Source organism: Fukomys damarensis, unplaced genomic scaffold, assembly GCF_012274545.1.
Source record: "Fukomys damarensis isolate Sample0158 unplaced genomic scaffold, DMR_v1.0_HiC HiC_scaffold_24, whole genome shotgun sequence".
Classification (NCBI taxonomy): Eukaryota; Metazoa; Chordata; class Mammalia; order Rodentia; family Bathyergidae; genus Fukomys; species Fukomys damarensis.
In genome coordinates, this window is record NW_022900936.1 from 12,867,699 (window position 1) to 12,874,297 (window position 6,599).

Genomic DNA, 6,599 nt, shown 5'->3' on the forward strand with positions numbered 1-6,599 from the left:
TATTGGAATTATCAGGTGTTTCAATGGTAGGGATATACTGGAGAAGGATAACACCACTGAATACTTGAATGAGCAATGATTGTTCTGGGCCAGAGTTGCATACACATAACAACAGCATATAATTTCCAAATCATCATTTTGGGAACAACATGAAGAAAGTCAAAAGTATTTCTAGGTAACCATGAGTGAAAATTTGACAAAGTTGTTTTCTTCTCTATTTTAAAACACAGTCAAGACAATAACACATGTAAAAATCACTTTTAATTCCTCTGTATGGAGAAAATCAAATGAAATGTTTAAGAGACCATGGGTAAAGAGATACAGAACATATCCATCCAGAGCAATTTATGACTTGCTGGGAAAAATACAGTCACAATAAGGTAGAAGGTACAGCAAAGGTATGGTTTGGACTTGATCATCTCCCAAAGGTCCATATGTTAAAGACTTGGTTGCCCATCTGGCACTATCTGGCAGTGGTAGAACTTTTTAGAAGTAAAGATGAGTGGATGATTTTCATATGAGTGGTAGTGTGTCATTGAACCCCATCCGTGAACCCCAGACTTCCTCGTCATCTCTTTTTCACTTTTGAACCATAAGGTGAGTGGGTTTTACTGTGTACTCCCCACTATGATATGGTGCCTATCCACAAGCCCCTAAAAACCCTAGAACTAAACTACCATGGACCAAAACTTCCAAAACCATGAGCCAAACTAAACCCTTCACTTCGCAATTTAATTAACTCAGAAATTTCTGCAAGTGGCAGAAAGCTAACAGATAACAATATCCTAAAAGAGCTGTAGTTTATACAAATTTTCTGAGATTGAGAAAGCTTGGTTTTAGGACATTTTAAAAATTTAAATGCAACAGAAATATTGGAGGTTTTAGAATAGACTGGAAAAAGTCTAAAACTCACACTGGGGCCAGGTCCTGAAAAATCCTGTACTTTGCTCAGAAGTAGCTTTTATCATTTAAGTAGTAAGAACTCAGAGATTTTTACTGCCAAATAACTTTGATTAAAATATGAAGACATAAGACTTATCAAGGGCATGTTAAGCTTATCAGCTTTAAGTAAGATTTAGCATGTTAACTATTATATGAGAATGAAAGCATCATGAGCTCTCAGATGTAATTTTCATTATTTTATGTTAATTTTATTTTATCTGCTATCAATCACTTCTTCTCAGACTATCTAGACAACTATAGGGGGATGCGTTAAATCAGAGAAGCATTAGCCACTATACACCTTGGAAGGAATTACAAAAGAATGAAAAATATTAATGCATTATGATAGACAGTACTACAGATTTTGATTTAGATCCAAAGTGACTCCTAGAAGCCTCATGCATTCAGATGTGGGGCTTTAAGAAATGTGACTATATCACTGGAGTGCTGTATTCACTCATTGATGAGTTCATAACTGAATGGGCTACTAAGAGGTAGGCCCTGGTTGGAAGTGGTAAGGGACACTACAAATGGCCTGAACGATGTATTCTTGTACCAGGATCCTTCCTTTCTTTTGCTTTCCTGGCTGCCGTGGGTTCAGCAGCTCTTCTCTGTCATGTTGTTCCATCGTGCTGTTTCTGCCTTGGAGTCAGATGACCATACATGGACTGAATCAGCTCAAACCTCGAGCCAAAACAAATGTCTCTGATTTAAAGTTGTGGATGTCAGGCATTTTATTCCAGCAAAAGGAACAGTAATACAAGGATGTGGGATCATTGCTGTGACTATACCCGAACATGTAGCTCAAAATCCTTTTGAACTTGTTTGTGAAAGGGCTGTGGAAAGGTTTGGGGATATGGGCTATAAAAGTCTTAGGATGGTATAAGCTGAGATGGTTGGGGGATTCTGGTGAGACTGTAGAAAACAATAATTTTGATAGGGATATGAACAATAAAAACAAGGCTCATGCAATTTTAGATGAGAACAAGGCCTATTGGAAATTATAACAGAGACCATGTGGCAAAGACCATTCTGGAAAAGAGCTAGCCTATGTCCTAAGACTTTGAGTGAGAGTGAATTTGAAGACAATGAATTAATTCATCTGGCAAATAAAACTGCACAGTAGCCCAACACTTAGGCTGTAGTATGGGTACTATTAGTTACTTTTACCCAGATTTACAATGAGAATCAGGGGCAAGAAACACAGACAAGATATATCCAAACTTTTTTAGCTTGACCACAAATGAAGGACTTGTAAAGTTTTAAGTACATAAAGAGAGAATGTGGTTACTGAAAAGATCAGCAACATTAAAAACAAGCCCAAGTTCTTTCCATAAAGTTGCCTTGGGGATAAATCAGGAATTGGTTAGACCTCACACATGATAGGTTCAAGGGTGTAATAAGGTAAATCCCTTTGAAAAATTTTATTTTGAGGAAAGATCTCCAGAAAAAAAACATGCTTACTCAGGGGTTGCTTGGGGAAATATATCTCTTTAGCCATTCAGGAACTCAGAGGACACAATAGTCATGTTCCAAAAGGGTCTGGCTACTGCTGGAGCTAGCAGTGGACCATAGTGTCACCCATACATTTTCAGATTCCAAGAGTTATTGGGCCATCAAAGCTTCCATTCATATTCCAGAAATGGGTATGGGAGGATAGGTAAAATGTGAATAGAGTCACAGTCTCTTGCAGAAATCTCTGAGAGGGTGATGCATGAATCTGTAAAAATGAAGTGAAAACATCAGACCCCAGAGATATGAAAATGCTAGGAATATGGAACATCTGCCGAGGAAAGTGGCTGGCAGTGATCAAAGCCCAAGAGAGAGGCCATGGGGGCCATGATCAGCATGGATGGAGTTGCTTAGGCACATCTCACTACCATATGCTGTAGGTTCTGGACATTGAGCTAGAAGATTTAATGTCTACCCGGTTGAGTTTCAGTTTTGATTTGATCCAAATACATTTTATATGCATTCCTTCCTCTTGCAAGGAACCTCTTTTCTCTGTACTATTGTGTATTCAAATCTTTTTAACTTGCTTTTTATTTTTCTATAGGCTCATAGATTGAAGTTCTCCTTCAGTCTCAAAAGATAGTTCAGACTTGGATATTCAAGCAATACTAAAACTGTTAAGACTTTGGTCACTCTTAGAGGTGGACTGTGTGCATTTTGCATAAGGAGATGGACATGAGCCTTTAGGGGCTAAGGATGGAATGTGATGGCTTAGATCCATAATGTCTCTTAGAAGTCTCATGTTTTCAGAGATGGGGCTTTCAGAAAATGCATGGATCATGTGGGATGCTCTATTCATTCACTGATGAATGCACAGTTGGATATGCTGTCAACATGTGGGGAAGAGGTGGGTTACAAGAAGGGAGACTTGGAAGGATGTGTTCTTATCCCGCTTTCTCTCCCCCAACACCTTTCTCTCTCTCACTGTTTCTGCTCTGGAGCCAGCTGAGCATCCATAAACTAAAACTTGTAAAACCACGAGCAAATATAAATCTCTCTTCCTTTAATTTTCAGGTGTTGTGTAGTTTACTCTGGTGACAGAAATGTGACTAATTCATCGAGGTTGTTTATTGAGTGTCTCCTGCATTTGTGATCAAGGTGTAATAATTGATTGATCATGCTAGCCTTCTGTTTCATGTCCTACCTCTGACCTATGTTTTAATAGCTAATTATTAATGAGGGAACCATACTTACTTTAATAACTGTAGCCAAAGTGATGTCCCAATTACCAGGTACATTTCAATAGCACGTATAAAGAAGAAATGTATTTTCACTATGGGCTAAAATGTAAGATTTTAGATTGTTTGGAGACTTCTATAAAGCATTCCTACATGCTGAGAATGAAATTTTATAAACTAGTTGGTTGTCACTTCATTTCAAACTTTATAAAGAATAAAAGAAGTAAAAAGAAACTTGAACTAAATCATGAGAATGTAAGTGAGGCACATACAACATCTTCAATTGAGAATTATCAAGGTGAGAAAAAGAATCACCTTTGGAAGCATGCAAAAGTTTGAAAGACTTCATTTATCTTGAGTGCTTAAAGTTTTTAGACAAGGTGGGAAAATGTCACATAGACTTCTCAAACTTATCTCAACCCTCAATGACTCCAATCTCTTCTGCTATTTTCTACTAGTTACAGGCCATACTCTGATGTGATCTGAAGATTTCTTTAATAAAAATGTGGAAGAGCTGCTTTCAAATGTCCCAATGTTAAATGTCAAACATTTTTTATTTCAATATCTAAAAAGAAATTTGAAATTCAGAGGTGGAGGGGCTTATATTACATCTTCATAATATGTTATGTTTTTATTACATTTAAAAATAAGTACCTATCCCAAGTGCTTACTTTGTGTGTGTTTCCTTTCTCCACTTTGTGTATGTTTGCACGGGGACATGAGATCTCAGTTTTGCTGAAACTCTCACAGAGAATTTCTCACTACCTCTTTACAGAAAAGAACACATCAAATTTCCAGATACTTTAATGGACAATGAGAGAAAATGGAACAATTGTTCAACAGGCACACATTCACCAAAAGTATAATCAGTGGAGCTCTAAGATGCTGTGACAGTTTAGGATCTTAATCTCCTCCATTCATTTTCATGTAAGCTACCTTTAGCCAATAGAGAATAAGTTTAAGTAGTATTCCTGGTTCTGGAATGCAATTCCCTCTAGAAAAGAGGTATCTGTAAGTATTAAATTGCATATAGGGGAAAAAATCCAAAATAAAGAGAGAGATTGGCCTTTTGGTGCTTAAGTAAAGACTCCTGAGGGTGATATTAGAGTTTTGCCTATGCCTTGCTCAGCTTAGTTATCAAAGACCCATGTCTCCTAGTAAATTTTCTCAGGTGAAGACATACATTAGTTCTGGAATGGCAGTGTACAAGCTATTGGTATCTTGTTTATCCTCTTAGTTCAGTAACAGTAATATGAATGTATAATATTTTTTACTAATAAAAGAAAGCATGCTGCATATGTATGAGCTTGTAGAACTATCAAACGCAATTCCACCCATTTGGAAATCAAATTCCACTCTTGCATATCACACAATTATATTCTCCACTAAATATAAAATGTAGAAACTCGCATAATATTTTCCTTTTGGTAAATTTGATAGGTTTGATATATGGAAACTATTTTAGGATGTCACCACTTCTCTCAGCATTGCAACATTTGGATTCTTCTTCAGTGTACCTCCTTATAACTATGTTGTTCCTTGTGAGTAATGAATAGGTGAGCTTCCACTCAAATGGACTCCTTTTAACCAAGCATTATTGAAGGTGGGAACAGAAGCAAAGCAGGAAAAATACATAGGTGATTACATCACACATTCTCAAACCTGATAAATGATAAACAAGAGTAAAATATGGATAGCAGATTTATGGATGATGCAAACTGTACTTGCTTTACAGATAGATCAGAAGTTATCTTCACAGGCAACATAATATTGTGGAATAATGAGATGCTATACTTCAACTTGAAGAATCCTGGTATAGAGCCATCATGGTGTATGCAAAATATGGTTTAATGTTATAGAGATTTAGACAAGGCTAACTTCAGACTTATCATTTTATCCAACATCTGATGTTTTGGACACTACAATTCTGTTCTCACTGGAGTTTTTGTCACCTTATCTACTATTCCCTTCTCTACTGATATGAACCTTACTGATGCTCTGTGCTTGGTCAATTAGTATTGAACGTGGCTCACAGACAACTGCTCAAAGATATAACAGACCTTCCACCTGCCAGTCCTCCAGCTGTGTACCACAACCTGTGACATTTCTTCTTACTCTTCTTTACTTACTTTTTCTCCAGATCCTGTCATACAACTGGCTACTTCCCCATCAATCCTTATTTCTCAAGTACCTGCCAATTATTAATGCATAACAGACCTCCAAAATATTTGACCCAACGTTTATCACTGCTAAGTCTACCTCTCTTTTAGCTGTGAATACAGAAGCTCCAGCTCCTGTGGTTCAACTACTGAACATGGTGTCAAGCCTCTGACATCCTTTGAGCTTTCTTGCTTGCTTGAGTTTGTCAACCTTTGGCTATGTGTGCTATAGATTCAGACTCTTAGATTATGTGTCCAACACTTTTCAACCTCTTTCCTTTACTTAGAGCAGTTTTCCTACCATCCAGTTTTTCCTTAGTGACTTAGCAATCTCCAGTTTTCAGATCATGCTAAGTTGTTATCGCAGCATTTTGTCTGACAGCTTCAAAAAGCAATGTCACCTTAAGCGGTTAAATTGTTCTTGGGCTGATGGGTCATTGGTCTTCTATTTTAGTTGCTGTTTGTTCTTTGAATGTGTATTGTTTTACTTTTACTACTTTTATTTCTTAGACCCTTTACTGGAACATTCTTGCTTGTAAAGTTTCTCGATTCCTATGCCATTAACATTTTCTTAAATAGCAAGAAACGTTTTCATGGTTATCTCCAAATAAACTAATTTTAAATGATATAGAAAAGAGTAAATTTTACTTCTTTATTATCATTAGAGAAGTTAAGCCTTTGTTTTCATTAAAATGTGTGTGTTCTGAAAGGATAAAAAAGTGAATAAACAGTTGATAGATTCTTTTAAGAACCCAATTGAACACCAGTATTAGATGTGCACCTGTATTTTCTAACACTTAAATGATAA